Source organism: Hyperolius riggenbachi, chromosome 1, assembly GCF_040937935.1.
Source record: "Hyperolius riggenbachi isolate aHypRig1 chromosome 1, aHypRig1.pri, whole genome shotgun sequence".
NCBI lineage: Eukaryota > Metazoa > Chordata > Amphibia > Anura > Hyperoliidae > Hyperolius > Hyperolius riggenbachi.
Window position 1 is genome coordinate 496,027,453 of NC_090646.1, and position 17,297 is coordinate 496,044,749.

The following is a 17,297-nucleotide window of genomic DNA, read 5'->3' on the forward strand; positions in this document are numbered from 1 at the left end:
CTCGAATATTCGAGCTACTCGAATATTCGAGCTCTGCTGAGCACCACTGTTATGCGCAGTACTCTGCTGGTGTTAGCACTAGTAATATTTCTGAGCGCTGCCTGTGCACAGCAGTTTTACTGGCGCTACATTAATTCAAGACCAGGATTCTTGCCTTGTGCTGCTAGAATCCCATGTTCAATTACCAGCCGTGGCACTATCTACATGGATAGTGTATGGTCTATGGTCTCCCAAATCTCAAAAACACACTGGTAGGTTAACTGCCTTCCCCCAAATTAGCCCAAGACAATAGCAGAAATATTAGACCATGGCAATGACAGAGACATTAGATTGTGAGCTCCTTTGAGGGACAATGATTACTTCACTATACTCTTGTTAAGTGTTGCATACTTTTAAAATCATAACATGTTGGTTTCCTTATTTCTGCCAGAGCATTCAAAAGCAAGACAGGCAGCCCATTCTACATACTTTGCTTTTCCACCGAAACCATTACAAAATAAAATAATGGTGTCGTCCTTTTGTAATAATTCATTCATTGCATCAACTACACAAAAACAGAAATTAGTTTCAAGAGAATGATATTATTGTTTTCACTTTTCTAAGGCTAGAACCTTACTTGTGGACATGTCATTAGACCTGAGATGTAAAAAATGTCACCTATTTAAAACCAGTGATGTACAATGAAAATTAGGAGGGGGTTTGGATTTCCAAGGAGAACATTGCCACCTACATGGGTCATAGGGGTCTCTTCTTTCTTCTATTTGCCACTTACTGTTGAGTTTACAGCTCTGAAACATTAAAATCCAAAGATGTACACATTCTCCACAATTTAAAGAGGTGTGTAGTTATTGTTGAAGTTCCTGTGTTCTGCATTAAGCAGATACTTCCTTTCCTTGTGACCACCCTTTCACAGGGCCAGATTTACATCTCAGGAGTCTACATGTACCACACACTAAGCCAGACACTGCCATGCAGCTGTAATAAAAGGTTGGCAAAGGATATGGGTAAAAGGTGACACAAAGTTAGATATTGAAACAGAATGTATTTGTGGTGCAGATATTGAAAGGACCGAAGCAATAGGTACACTTAAAGGACCATGTGGCTGTTAAGGTGGCTAAACATAGGTTGGTATTTCCAGCAAACTCAAATATTGGATTGACTCTGCCACTGATCTATTAACCCCCAAAACTTTCCACTGCTAATCTTCTGATTTCTGCCGATTTATTGACCAAATGGGGGCAAGACATTTTACTTAAACGGATGAGGCAGTAGTGGGGTGGGTTGACAGTGGCACAGCTTTGTAGTGCATTCAGCTGTACAGTGTAAGTAGTAGCAGTAAAATCTATTTTCACTCTGATTTCTGGTAAAATAGCTGAACTTTTCTATAGCTGAATTCCGTTTTTCAAAATTAGGGGTGGGGAGACAGGAAAACGGCAATAGATAGTGGCGGAGGGTAGTGTTAGGTGTAGGTGGGGGGTTAGTGATAGGCACAGGTGGGGGGTAGTGTTAGGCAAAAGGTAGGGCGGTTCATGTAAGGTGTAGCTAGGAGAGAGGTAATGTTAGAGTCGGGTTAGGGTAAGTGCTATTAGAATATCGGTATTGTTACAGATATTCTACTATTGGGTACATCTTGTGCCCATTTTAACAACCATGTATGCATCAAGAGCATTCTAGCTCCAGTGCCCTTAGAGCCCCACGGAATTTTGCTATAGGCACTCAAGTCTAGTTTCTGCTGCTTAGCTAAATACCACCCCCACCGACTAGTGTCCCTCTTGAGAGTCAACCTACAGACCTCCATCTATACATACACATTATTATATATCATTATAATTATATTTTATTATATAATTTTATGCACCCAGTTGTTTCAGTTTATTTTAAACCATTCTCTAGCCCTAAAGACATAAATAGCCTCTGCTGAAAGTTATAACATCAAATACTCCAGTAATCCATGTCCTAGTTTGTAAATAATGTGCTAAGCAGACGGTCAATGATTTTATCGCAATGCACTCATGACTCATACAGTCTTATTTAACACAGAGCCACAGGTAGCAATTACCTTACATAGTGAATTATAGAAAAGAATAGGTTTTAATTTAAACTTCTTCAACCTCTGAATAGCATACCCAGGAATGTAGACTGTAGTAATTACAAATCAATAAAGGTTTAGGATGAAATATAGACCTAAGTAATGAGACCAATGGATCTCTATTTTACTGCTTACATGAGTTTAGGCAAAACAGTTTTCTTGCTGTTAGTGTTTGCAAAAAATCTATGTAAAGCCGCTGACTGGCGCACAATAGATTGTAAATCTGTTTTCAAAATGAATATATATGTCACACCATCAGAAAATGAAAGGGGTTCCTAAGTGCACACCTGTAAGGTGAAAAATAACATTAGTGGGACATAAGACTTTGAGCCATATCCTATTCAAGGTGATAAGTAGCTTGCACATGTGAGCTACTTATCACCTTGCCATCGCGTGAGGATTACCGGCAAATCCTATTGCCCATATCCTTCCTGCGATGGCTGACCGTTAAGGAGCATTACTCAGGCGAAAGCCTGAGCGATGCTCCCTATTACCGGGCGATGGGGAGTGAGGTTTACGCTGTGGTGCTGTCCATCAGCACTACAGCCTCACTCCCCACACATGCGCACTCGCCCGCCGAACATCGCTGACATCTTCCGCCGCAGCATCTGGGGGTCTCCTTTAACCACTTGCCGACCAGGGCTTTCTGCACTGATCGGTGCTGCGTGGGCTCTCCAGCCCGCAGCACCGATCAGGAGTGAGCCAGGGCGATCAGACTACCCCCCTTTTTTCCCCACTAGGGGGATGTCCTGCTGGGGGGGTCTGATCGCCGCCGGCTGCAGTTGCTTAGCGGGGGGGGCTCTTCAAAGCCCCCCTCCGCAGCGTTCTCCACCGTCTCTCCCGCTCCCTCCCTCTCCCTCCCCCTGTGAGCTGCGCAGGACGGATTTCCGTCCTGCGCATTGAAGGATAGGCTTCAGCCTATCATATGCCGGCGATCCCCGGCCAATCAGAGGCCGGGGATCGCCGATCTGCCTTACGGCGCTGCTGCGCAGCAGCGCCGTATGATGTAAACAGCGGGGATTTCTTCCCCGCCTGTTTACATTTTGCCGGCGAGCCGCGATCGGCGGCTCTCCGGCTGTTCACGGAGACACCCTCCGTGAACTGACATGGAAAGGCCGCTTCCATGGTAACCCGCAGACGACCAGTTTACGCCAATCGGCGTTAGCTGGTCGTCAAAAGGTTAATAAGGTGACCCCCAGAGCTCCCAGTCGGCTCGCCGCACACTGTAGAAGCCCCCCATGTAGCTGCACCGGCACCCTTGCATACATACTGCTGCAGATCACCCGACGCCTCTCGCCGCAAAATCCGTAGTGTAATTACAGTGTATCCGACACTGTAATTACTGTGCGCATAGAAGGAGCCCGGGCAAAGCATCTTTGAATCTGCAGCCTGGGCTCCCCATTGGTCCGCTGTGTGAGCCATTTTATTGGTTCAGACAGCGGACCAATGGGGAGCCCAGGCTGCAGATCGCCCAAACGAGTTCTTTTCCACCTGGGGGGGTCTAAAGTTTTATAAGATTAGGCGATGCCCCCATCGCCTAAGTTAAGAACTCGCCAGTGCTTAGCACTGGCGAGTTCATCAATAGAATATGGCCCTTTGTGTCTTAATGTGTGTACACACCTTTGACTTATGTCACCTTTTGGGGATCAGGGCCTGTTCCTTTGGGGGACATCGCTGGGCCAGCCAGTACAGACGCGTGTCAGTTATGTAGCTGAGGAGATGTTAAGTTGTTATTCGGAGAGGAGGGGTTGGGCAGAGGCACGATGGAGTGATGTGTGTGCCTAATTCACAAAGCGAGTGGAGAACATGTGTAAAAATTAAGTTGAGTTGATCCGCCGATCGGATTGCTCGTAGGTTGGGGGAGGGAGACTGCCATACACACGATTGATTGATTATCAGCTGAGGTGGTCAAGTCAAGCATGTATACAAGCCTTTATGTGGCATTCATTGACCAAGGCAAGGTTCAAGTGAAAACACAGCAGGTTGCAGGACTTTCACATATGAAACCTTTTGACAGTTGATGGACATTCAGGCAGCAGGATGGGGGAGTGATTTTTTTGGCTTATTTTTCTCTTGCTTTTTAAAGGCCACATGTCTGTTTTTAAGGACGACTATTGCAAAAATTGGTAAAATTTAAAGTGCATATTTCATATATATAAAAATGTGCATTTCTCCCAGCGTAAAATGCACTATAAACTACCATTTTCCATGTCACTGTTGCTTATGGTAGGTTGTAAAAAGCTGACAGATTTGACAAATTTTGGAATGCTCTATCTCTTCATGGGAAATTCTCAGTATTACCTTTAGGCTGTAGACACACTCATACTATGGCCTCAATTGATTAAGCTTTATTAAACACTTTGTTGAATGTTTGATAATTGACCTCATGGGTAAAATCTAATTTTGAATTCACTAAGGTGTCATATATTTATTTGATGAATCACGATCACTGCTATTTTACTGTGATTTTAATGCAAGTCAATTGGAGCGTTTTTGTTTTTTTTAAAAAGCTCAGAAAGCGCTGATGGTTAGAAAAGCACCCAGAAACCACTCATAGTGTGTCTACAGCCTTATTCTTTACAAAAGTACTCAATGGAAAGAATCTGTACAAAAATGTTAGCTTCCCTACTGAGCAACTGCAATTTAGTTTAGGCTTGGTTTACACATAAAAAGGTGTCCCATCCTGTCCTGTCAGTTTTTGACAGTTTCCATCAGTTTCACACATAAAAGGTGAACAGTTCCAATACTGTCAGCTAAAACTGATACAAAACTGACTGGAAATGTAAAGATTTATGTGTGAACCAAGCCTTAGACATAGCAACTGCCATACAGGAAATGCTTTTGAAAACAAAGAGAATCCTGAGAATACATCATGGGGAGATGGACCAGTCCCAAACCTGTTGGTTCTGTCAGATTTTAACTGCTTACTTTTTCACTGTAGTGGTCCTTTATAGGTGTGACGTAAGATTGCAAATATTATGCATCCTTATAAGTAAGATATCAAATAGAGTTCCTCCCAACCTTCTTTATTGCATTATTATTGAGGACATACAATCAGGAAACTAACCTGGCAAGCTGCATTTTCTAAAGGGAGTCAGCAACAGTTTTGTCTATATTCCTCATAATTCAGGTTATATAGATGTGACACGAAGATTGATTTAAAGTGCCATGGTGTTATCGGTGCTGGTTGGAAGGCAAGGAAACTGTCCATTACGCTGCACAGGTGTACACGGCCTCCAAATTGACACTGCTTCCTTGGATTCAGGTTTCCATACCACCTAAAAGTGTTCATTGAGTATATTGTCGTCAATAAAAAAAAATTCAACAGAACGATCTGAATCAGTTATGTTGTTGTCCTTTATTTTCGGCTCACTGACCTGACCAATCTAGAAAATAGCATTGTTTCTAAGAGAATAGGCAGCTTCTGCTGCAATAACATCATCCATCTGTCAGGCTCTTCAGAGCCCGGGGTAAATTATCAGTGAAAACTCTCTGTGTGTACTATTTCCTATCTGCAAACCCCACTATACAAAAGCAATTCTCTACCTTTCTGCAGTATACAAGATGGAAAAAAACAGCATCTACTTCATAGATGTAGATACATTGGAAAAACAGTCCTACCTTGAAAACCTCCACTCCTGGATCTCAAGGTCTTCTCAGTTCTCAGACCATTATGAGAAGTATGAGAACTTATCCTTAATAAGGAATGCATATATTTTATGCTATGTATAGTAATACTACACACTGATCAGCCAAAAATATTTATATGAAAGCCCCACCTAGTGTTTCCACCCCACCCCTTTAGATTGTAAGCCTCTGGCAGGATGCTCCATTCCCTAGTGTAATCTACAGGATCATGTGCTCCTGTCCTATGACAGCCTGTACTTGTATTACTGGGCCTACCTAACCAGCACATATTGCTTTGTATAACTTTGTTCTATGTTGTATAACCTTGTTATGTCTGTCATCCTTGTATATATTTATTGTCCAGCGCTGCGTAATATGTTGTCGCTTTATAAATACAATAAATAATAATAATAATAACATTAAACCAGCTGTGTTATTAATAGCACGTAAAATGCCCATGTACCAAAAAAACAGTTGTAAGTTGCAAAGTGAGGCCTCCATAGATCAGAGTTATTTTTCTAGCACATCTCATACAGGCTGAACTCGATTGAGGTTTGGGGAATTTTAAGTAAAAGAAAACATGATTTACGAGGCCAAGCCAGCCACCTTCTACTTTTGCATTATAGATCAGTTTTTACATTCAAATACCCATTGAAGGAAATCTCAGCAGTGCAAGGAGTCAGCGTGGCTGAATAGTGTATTGGCTTTGACACAGGAGAATAGGGTTTGAATCCTGGAACTGGCCAGTTACCTGTTCAGCAAGGAGATTTTGGCAAAACGTCATATCGCTTCAGAGTGACTTATTGCGTGTGTGGTTTAGTTAGTGGCTGCAGCTCTGAAGTGCTTTGAGTCCAACAGGAGAAAAGCTCTATACAAAAGTTAGCACTATACCGTTGTGGATAATTGGACTTGTCTACTGGTAAACAGTGAGATCTGATTTTTTTCATACCTTTCACTTGTGGTCAGTATTAATATTTTCAGCAATTTATCCAACAGCATTTTTTTTGTTGGACTGGTCCAAAGGGGTTACCCTTCACACTGTATGCCCATCAAGTTGAGTGTCTCTAATGCTGCCTTCCTTCCTTGAACCACTTTGGTAAGTACTGACCACTGCATACCGGGAAGACCCCAAAATACCTGCTGGTTTGGAGCTTCTCTAGCCCAATAGTCCCAATAACCAGGGGCGTAGCAATAGCCATAGCAACTGCTATAGGGCCCTAAAGAAGAGCAGGCCCAGTTGGTACTTCACTATTAAGTTGGTACTTCACTCTCCTTTGTTTCTCCAACCTCTGACTTTGTCTCAGTGCCCATGGACTATACACAGTGTACATTGCAAGGAAATGTATATTGCCCAGTCAACTTATATCCATAGGGTAGGGGCAGGTGGCATTGCTCAAGAGTGCCTAAATCTGATGACCCCATGAAAATATTGCTATGGGGTAGCTCAGATTCTTATGCTTGCCCATTTTTCCTGTTCCTAATACATTACCTTCAAGAACTGACTGTTCACAAGTTGCTTTATATATCTCTCCCTCAGACAGATGCCTTTTTAACAAGGTATAGAATATAGGAATCAATGTATGTACTAATGTTGATATAATAATTCCCAAAGGAGTACTAGAGCCATACAAATAATAGCTGCATACATACAAAGCTTCCCACTAGCATTCTCTAATCTAACCACAAACCACAAACAGAAAATTAAAAAATATCTCCTAGGAGTAAGCTTAAGTGAATTGAATAAGGCCCATAATCTCACTTTAGGCAAGTCTAGCTCAGTATTCTATATCCAGTTACATTAACCAGACAAAGGACTTTGACACAGATTACCCTATGGTGGCAGAAGAAATGAACAAAAACACATGTATACTGCTGCCTTTGTGTGTATTTCTAGTGAAGAGACGTACATAGCCCTGCAGTCTGGAAAAGAAGGGGGATAATAGAAAGCCCCTTTCACATAATGCTAAATGCAAGCTGTACAGTGGTCCATTGTAATCTCTAATATAACTGTTTGAGTATGGATTAATAGATTTCTTAAACAATGCATTTCAGTCTAAAATTAAAATAATGGGTCTTATCTATAAATCCTAGAGGGAAAAACTGTGTTAATGTCCCACATACAAGTATATCATATTATATACTGAACATAAGTTTTAAATGCAGCTATATGAGTGTATTAGTGAGAATGAGTCCTGAATAAACCCAGCTTATCATTGTAAGGGCTAGTTCACACTTGATTTAAAAACGTATCCGTAGCTACGTTTTTTGTCCCGGACGAAAAACGTAGCCACGGATACCAGTGTTAAAAATAGGAACAGTACACACTCAAGTTAAAAACGTATCCGTGTGCGATCCGCGGAATACGTTTTTAAACCCGGAACGCTGAGTCCGGACTTGCAGCATTTTTCACGGACCCGTATACACGTACGGGTAGTGAAAATCAATGGGGAAACGGGCCTCCCTCTTCACTGACATTTTGGGACACTGGAAACGGATCAGTTTCCAGTATCCCATGGTGAAGGAGGGGGCCGCCATGCTGGAGGGGGTAGCAGCCAGGACGGGGGGCTGCGGGCAAAGCGGCGGCCAGGGGGGGTCACATCCCCCCCCCTTGCTCACCTGGGTGCCCCCCGTCCCCGCTCCCCCTCCAGCTCGCATATAATGTAATAATTTGTACCTAAGGAAGTTCGGCGAGCCGGGCACTTCCGCCCACACCGCTCGCCGTCACTTCCTGCGATGCCGCCCACTGAAATACAGAGGGCGACATTGCAGGAAGTGACGGCGAGCGGTGTGGGCGGAAGTGCCCGGCTCGCCGAACTTAATTAGGTACAAATTATTACATTATATGCGAGCTGGAGGGGGAGCGGGGACGGGGGGCACCCAGGTGAGCAAGGGGGGGGGGGGATGTGACCCCCCTGGCCGCCGCTTTGCCCGCAGCCCCCCGTCCTGGCTGCTACCCCCTCTAGCAAAAAAAAACAAAAAACACGCAAGCGGATCCAAAACGTGTGCTGCAAAAAAGGCAGCACGGATCCGTTTGCGTTCCGGGTTTTGAAAATCGGAGCCCGGACCGCGGATGCGTCCCGCACCCGTAGCTAGTGTGGCCCTAGCCTTAGTCCATTACATTGTTACACATGGCAATAGTCATATTGATTATTATGCTCGAGAAGCTTACAAACTAATGTCGGTACAACACTGACACCTACACACCCACCAAAGCGTAGATAGATATTTTTGAGCTCAGTATGACCTATATGTCATACAATACTTACACAGACTTTAGGGTTAATTACACTCTACATCAGCTAACTTACAAGCCTATTTTTAGATTGTAGGAGAAAATCTCAAGGAAGAAGAGTAAACTTCTCATTTTCATGTTTCTCCTTATGTGCTGGAAGCAGATCTTTACATCTGTAAAGTTTTGATTCAGTTAAACTTTTAATTCTTACTTTGGTAACTGTAAAATTAACTAAACTGTTGCAAGTAACCAAGGCCATAAGTGCTAACAATAATAAAAAATAATAATAAAAATCAAGTACAGTAATTTGGAAACATAACAGCCACACATCTCATTTGATCTCACTCCTACATTGATGTGCAGAAGAGCCGTGGCTGAGAGTGTCTTGGGCATGCACGATTAGAAAGCATTTGTAACTGCTCATGCCCAGGATTGCCCCGGCTGCGGCTGCTGTGCACAGACTTTGGTGAGTGCACAGGAAGGGGGCATGTGTGTGAACAGATCATTAGCCCCTCACAGAAGAACAAGGGAGCAAAGCTGCAAGACAGAGAGGAGGTCGGAAAAGCTAAGGTCTCACAGCTACCACCACTGCATATTTATTTAGTTTTTTTTTATCAGTTCCAGTGTGCTTTAAATCATGAGGCTTTATTTTTGATTGGATTAAGATTTGGATGTGGAGGTTTTCAGTCTGGAAAGTCTCAGTTTCTTAGCAAACTGTTCCTGTTGCTTCCCGGTAATTTATTTCACAAAGTGCTTGGCATACTTCTTTGCCATGTTCTTGTTCTTTTAAGTACACCAATTTTATTTGTTCAAGGCAATGAGTCTAACATTGTGTTGAAGAACTGTAGGGATCACAGCACTCCGAAATGTAGGGGCCTTCGTCCTGACCTCCTTTTCCTCCTAATCCTGATCACGTATTGCTGCACATAAACATCATCAAAAATCAGGTTGAAGAGTTTGTGAACTCTGCTTGCTATTTTAAGATCCAAAACATGAAACTGTATTTTTTTTATAAGTACAGGAATGTCCTTCTCACTTTTTGCGAAGACAGCCAAGTTCAACACATTTAAATTGGTATCCACAATGCAAACATGAAGAGACTTGCCTTTACACTTGCCAGTCCTTCTGGGGACATAGCAGGAATGATCCTTGCTTACCAGCAGATTAACATGTACATAAGTGAGGACTTCAGAAGGAATTCCTGCTAGACATTTTCTCCACTGCTGCATACAACATATCTTCCATTTTTAACCCAAGGGAGCATTGAAAGCCTCTAAGCAGACATGTTTTTTATGTAAAGTATACAGCTTACGTTCTTCAACTTCTAACAGCATCTGACAGCGAGTGGCTGGAAAAAAATATTCATTTTCATTTTTGCTGACTAGGTTATATTTGGCGCCAGCCTGAAACTAGCGTTGACTATGTTCTGATGATTGCGTTGTGGGCTATTTGAATTTATTACACTGAAAGAGGAACAGAGGCTAATTGTCCACCAATTTTCATGGTATAATCTCAGTCATAATTACTGCATGTACTTCATATTACCGCATGCCTTGTAGTTTGTACAAGGTAAAAATGGAATCACGCAACAGATCCGCATAAAGTTGCTGCCTAGCTGAAGACCCTCTTTATGACACCTTCCATATACAGCATATTCTTAAGGAACACATTAATACCACTTGCAATCTCCCTGAAGCTGTACCTCCTGGACCAAAATTCTGTATATCTTATATAGTTAGTTCAGATAAGGGTTGTGTAGTGGATAGCACTCTTGCCTTTAAGCGGTTTCCTGGCTCTGTCAGAAGAGTTGTGCGAGTGAGAAACAGCATTCTGTTGCTTAGGGTGGCCACTAATGATCCAATATTTTTCATCCAATTTTACCAAATCTATGTAGTATAAGGGTAAACTGAGTGAATATATTGAATGGATAATTTAGGCAGTTACCTTATATTGCATAGAAATGGTAAGATTGGATGAAAAAGATTGGATCATTAGTGGCCAGCTTAAGGATCACTGCATCTGTTAGCCACAGGGTTTCTGCTTTATTTCCTTAGCAAACTAAAGCTTATCTTCTTTCCTCCATACATCAAAGAGAAATCTGCTCAATGAATGAGATAAGTACAATGTGGTGGAGGTCTTGTTGGTACAATCGCATAATAAGGCACCAAGGAAAATTAAAAGTAAGCATATTAATCCCTTTCAAATACTTAAAAAAAATGTATAATGCTGTGGCAAATCTGTTTAGTAGCAGAGCGATAATTCTGACTAATTGTGCTTTAAAGACCTCTACTAATATGTTGACATATTCATAGCAAATCTTCACTCAAGAAGCTATGTATCGCTAGTCCTTGACTTATAAACCTTACGATCAACCCACCAATACGAACGGTCCGAAAATTTGAAATTGAATTCTGTGGTAACACAAAAAGACCTTGTAATTTTTGAGATAATCGATTTAAAAAAATTCTAAGAAAAAACACATTAATGAAAATTTGCTGTGGTACACTATGGGTACAGGGGGAGAGAGGTGACAGAGGAGGACACTGAAGGCACAGAAAAACAGAGGTGACACAGAGGGGAACACTGGAGGCACAAGGGACATAGAGGAGGCACAGGGGACAGAGATGCCACAGTGTTTCGAATAATAGACAGATTAAGGTAAAGAATGATCTCGTTCATAAACTGGCAACTACCTATAGTGGTGACTTTAAAAAATATACATTTTTTATACTGCTTGCTGTTCAGTGGAGTTTCTAAAATATTCAAAGTTTTTGCATTTGAAAGCTAAAAATATTATACTGATCCAAAAGTTTAAACAAAGTAGACATCATCGGCCTCAATCAAAAAATGTATCCTTTGACCTATGGATATCCAAATCGTTTCCCTTCTAAATATTGTCTGTGTTTTGTAAAGAAACTTGAGAATCGTATCAGGTGCGTTTAATTCCAAGGATGCCTTTTATGGACAGAAATTCATGTCATGAAGTCGATATCAAACCACAATTTTGTTGCTCATGTTAGCTAGTAATCTTAAGTACCTGTTATTGACCCACTAAGTGCAATTACAGAAATACGACATCAGTGACTCTATATTATGCATGCAAGTGTAATAAATGGTCACAGTGTGTACTTCTGCTTCTGTTTTATAATAAAAATGCTTGCTAGCGGTAGTCGCTGTAACAGGGATAATTGGGAGTTTACAGGTTTTGTGCACATAAGCCGCTCTTCCCCATCTCTATTATGTCCCATACTACAAACAGCATAGTGCTTTCTGACAGTTCATCTCTTTGTCTGTATAAAAGCCAGCGATAAACCAGGCTGATAAACCTCTAGCACAATCCATTCTGCATTTACTGTCGGGCGCATTATTCCAGGCTCTAACATTGGGGAATGGCTTTAACCCCCTCTATTCTGTGCTAGTTTAGAAAAACACATTCCTGCTGTGTATTTTGTGTGTTTAATGGCCTATGAAGGAATAGTATTCAAAGGTTCCCAGTAAACTGTAACTTCAATAAACAAAGTACACAAACCTGTTAGTTATCATGTAGTAGATCACTGTAAACATAACTAGTGGAAAGGCAATGCTTACCCCTTGTGCTAGTACAGTTCACCTGATGGGCCCGAAGGGTCAGTAAATGGGGAGAGAGGTGACAGTGTGTGTGTGTGTGTGTGTGGGGGGGGGGGGTTGATCAGAGGTGGCACGGAGGAGGACACTGAAGGCACAGAAAAGCAGAGGTGACACAGAGGGGGACACTGGAGGCACAAGTATTCAAAGGTTCCCAGTAAACCGTAATTTCAATAAAATCATGATATGAAAGTCTAGCCATGCTTCCTCGCAATCTGCTCCAGGAAATGATCACACAGTAGGGCGAGGACAGCTGTTCTGGCTGCTGGCAATTTTTTGTAATCTGCATTCAAGACAAGAAATGACAGCTACTGATCTGGTAAAGTTACATGATATGCAGCCTTACCACTTGCAAAGATGCACTACATTATGTGTTCAAAAATGGGGCCCACAGTTACCTTCTCTAGGAACAAAAGGTTCTCCTGATACAGAGTGCACACTGGAGCTTGCCACGGGTAGTCTAGTTAATGTTACCTATTCCCCAGTCTAAAGGTGGCCATTATCGATATAATCCCACTCCCGATCGATCGTTTCTGATTGCCATGGTAATCTATTGGAAACGATCATCTGTGCCCATTAACAGCTAACCAATCAGATCAATGGAATTGATCTGAAAAACAGATGATTCCACTAATCCGATCAAACTAGTTAGTAGGAATTCATCCATTAACTGCTTCTGGACCACACTGATTGAAATCTATGCCACGTTTGGGAGTTGTTATTACTGCCAGGGCTAAGATTTCAATCGTCCATGGCGCGCCGTCCGCTCATTCTCGCCGTTCTTGCCAATATCCGCGTCGCTGCACTAGCTCACTCTGCTGTCACGCTCCTGACCCCATGATTGCTGTGAGCTAAAAGGTTAATGGGCACGACCGATTGTGTTCGATCAATTAACACAGCAAATGGAAACGATCGATAGGCTGTGGGATAGTATGGTTAATGGTCACCTTAAAATGCTCATTAATGATACAATCTTGATTGCACATCTTAAAGAGAACCCGAGCCGAAGCCAGAAAACCAGATACTTACCTAAAAAGAGGGAAGCCTCAGGATCCTTTTGAGTCTTCCTTCGGTGGTCTGCAGTGCCCTTCATGCTGAAAGCGGCCCCCCTCCTCATTCTGGCCACACGGCTCCTCTTCTGCAATCATGGCCACACTTTGTAAGATTGAGACCACCCGCGCATGCGCAGTAGCAGATTAATAGCTATTGTGCATGTGCAGGCAGGCTCGATATTACAGTGCGTGGCCATGATTGTGGAAGAGAAGCCGTGCAGCCCCGATAGGATTAGCAACAATGCATTGTCGCTAATCTTCGGCGGGGGGGCGCTCAGCTACGGGGAACAGCAGACCACCGAGGAAAGCCTCAATAGGATCCTGAGGCTTCCCTCTTTTTAGGCAAGTATCTGCTTTTGTGTACTCGCGCTTTGGCTTGGGTACACTTTAAAGAGGAACTCCAGTGAAAATAATGTAATAAAAAAAGTGCTTCATTTTTACAATTATTATGTATAAATGATTTAGTCAGTGTTTGCTCATTGTAAAATCCTTCCTCTCCCAGATTCACATTCTGACATGTATTACATGGTGACATTTTTACTGTGGGCAGGTTATGTAGCTGTTTCTAGCTGTTCTGGCTTTAACAGACAGCTGTAAACAGCCATTTCCTGTCTGTGAACATTGTTACATTGTGGCAGTTTGCCCAGAGTACCGCAGTACCAGAGCCTCTTGTGGGAGGGGTTTCAGCACAAGATCTTTTAAAAGTAAGATGCAGCCCTGCTGTTTTCACTCTTCCTGCTTTCTTTTCTACTTGTTACCTTGCTGCTGCTGTGGTTGCTACTTGTCACCTCCCTTCACTGTCATTGCAGCTTACCGCTCTTCCCCGTCATCACAGCTCACCGCCCTCCCCCCTGTCGTCGCTGTTGGCTGCCCTTCCCCCTGTCGTCGCAGCTATCCGCCCTTCCCCCTGTCATCGCAGCTGGCCGCCTTTCTCCCTGTCGTCACAGCTGGCCTCCCCTCCCTCTCCCCCCGTCATCACAGCTATCCGCCCTTCCCCCTGTCATAGTTACATAGTTATTTTGGTTGAAAAAAGACACACGTCCATTGAGTTCAACCAGTACAAAGTACAACACCAGCCTGCTCCCTCACATATCCCTGTTGATCCAGAGGAAGGCGAAAAAACCCTGACAAGGCATGGTCCAATTAGCCCCTAAAGGGAAAAATTCCTTCCCGACTCCAGATGGCAAGCAGATAAAATCCCTGGATCAACATCATTAGGCATTACCTAGTAATTGTAGCCATGGATGTCTTTCAACGCAAGGAAAGCATCTAAGCCCCCTTTAAATGCAGGTATAGAGTTTGCCATAACGACTTCCTGTGGCAATGCATTCCACATCTTAATCACTCTTACTGTAAAGAACCCTTTCCTAAATAAATGGCTAAAACGTTTTTCCTCCATGCGCAGATCATGTCCTCTAGTCCTTAGAGAAGGCCTAGGGACAAAAAGCTAATCCGTCAAGCTATTATATTGCCCTCTGATGTATTTATACATGTTAATTAGATCCCCTCTAAGGCGTCTTTTCTCTAGACTAAATAAACCCAGTTTATCTAACCTTTCTTGATAAGTGAGACCTTCCATCCCACGTATCAATTTTGTTGCTCGTCTCTGCACCTGCTCTAAAATTGCAATATCTTTTTTGTAATGTGGTGCCCAGAACTGAATTCCATATTCCAGATGTGGCCTTACTAGAGAGTTAAACAGGGGCAATATTATGCTAGCATCTCGAGTTTTTATTTCCCTTTTAATGCATCCCAAAATTTTGTTAGCTTTAGCTACAGCAGCTTGGCATTGAGTACGATTATTTAACTTGTTGTCAATGAGTACTCCTAAGTCCTTCTCCAAGTTTGATGTCCCAAACTGTATCCCATTTATTTTGTATGGTGCTAGACCATTAGTACGTCCAAAATGCATGACTTTACATTTGTCAACATTGAATTTCATCTGCCATGTATGTGCCCATATAGCCATCCTATCCAGATCCTGTTGCAATATGACACTATCTTCCTGAGAGTTGATGATTCTGCACAATTTTGTATCATCTGCAAAAATAGCAACATTGCTCACTACTGCATCTACTAGATCATTAATAAATAAATTGAAGAGCACTGGACCCAGAACAGACCCCTGTGGGACCCCACTGCTAACAGTCTCCCATTTTGAGTACGATCCATTGACCACAACTCTTTGTTTTCTGTCCATTAGCCAGTTCCCTATCCATGAACACAGACTCTTCCCCAGTCCTTGCATCCTCAACTTTTGCACCAGACTTTTGTGGGGAACAGTGTCGAAGGCCTTTGCAAAGTCCAAGTATATCACATCTACAGCATTCGTTGCAGCTATCCGCCCTTCCCCCTGTCCTCGCAGCTGGCCACCCTGCCCCCTGTTGCAGCTATCCACCCTTTCCCCTGTCATCGCAGCTGGCCGTCCTTCTCCCTGTCGTCGCAGCTATCTTCCCTTCCTCCTGTTGTTGCACCTCGCCACCCTTCCCACTCTCTTCGCAGCGTGCCGCCCTTCCTGTTGACTTTGCTGCATGTCGCATGCAATCAACCTACATACATATTGTTCAAACGATGTGAGTTCAGTATATGTTTGAACATTGACAGCACAGCTTGATAAAGGGGCGGCTGCCCTGAAACGTTGCTTTGACTGCTGTAATGTATTTTTGAGAAAATAAAAGAGCATATATTTATGGATGGTGCCGGATATCGTGATTACTACTTATCTTTGGTAAAATATCTACATTACCTTGTGTGGTTTTATTTAATATGAAAAAGGGGTGTGATTTTAGGGGTGTGGTCTGTGTTGTGTGTGTGGGGGGGGGGCAATATAATACAAACACTTCTCAGACAGCTGCAAAATCCAGCTGAAATCAATGATCAGCAGTCAAAGGTTATCGTATTTGTGAAATAATTTGACAATATAAATACTGGAAATCAATATGCTGCTAGTCTCCCTATTCTTCCTAATGTTCTCTAGTACAGACTGTATGTCTTTGGCCTTGTCAATGTTACTGTCTTTCAAATCTCATTATGATCTGTTCTTTACTGCATTACAATGTGGCTTTTCCCTGGGGCCCATTCTTGTCCTTCTCCACTCCATCTTGTCTGCAGCAAATGGAGGAGAGACAGGAAGGAACAGGGGCAGATCAAAACCAACCTTGAACACGTGGCCATAGATATTGGCCTCAATTCACTAAGCTTATCTCCTGTCTTTAATAACGTTTCTATAGTTATCACCATGGTGACAGGCATGTAGTATTCAGCAAACCTTTTACCTCAGGCAAACCTAAAGTTAACTCTTCAATCCTTAAAATAACTCTAGAATTCTAAAGTTAAAGACAGGCTGTTACTTAACTGTTTGTGAAAATAACTACAGAGGCGGTAACTTAACTACATAGGAGGTAAATTAACTACAGAGGAGGTTAAAGGGAACCTGAACTGAGAAAAAATATTTAAAACAAACACATGAGGTAACTTCAAATCAACATTACATAGTTGCCTTGCCATCAGTTCCTCTCAGAAGCTCACCATTTTATTTTTCTTTTGACAATGAATGATCCCTTCCAGTTCTGACAACATTTTGTCAGAACTTAAATATATCAGTTGCTGTCAGTTATAGCTGAGAGGACAACTGATGTGCCATGTATCCCTATGGCTCTAGTGGGCGATGTTA

At 42.6% G+C, this 17,297-nt stretch overlaps 1 protein-coding gene and 1 pseudogene across 16 annotated transcripts in view; both read right to left on the bottom strand.

The window, feature by feature from the left end:
- Positions 1 to 17,297, bottom strand: part of ARVCF (ARVCF delta catenin family member) — a 1,120,703-nt gene that overhangs the window by 755,186 nt on the left and 348,220 nt on the right. The window contains exons 1-2 of one of the 16 annotated variants that reach the window (XM_068243386.1): positions 5,711 to 5,783; positions 5,157 to 5,367 (exon numbers count right to left, since the gene is read on the bottom strand). The exons of 14 other annotated variants lie outside the window; for them this stretch is intronic. The gene's annotated coding sequence lies outside the window, so the exon portion shown is untranslated. Of the gene's footprint in view, positions 1 to 5,156; positions 5,368 to 5,710; positions 5,784 to 17,297 lie in introns of those variants that run through there. One more of the 16 variants, XM_068243384.1, reaches the window with a different exon arrangement.
- LOC137532383 (small ribosomal subunit protein eS6-like) lies at positions 9,594 to 13,665 on the bottom strand (annotated as a pseudogene).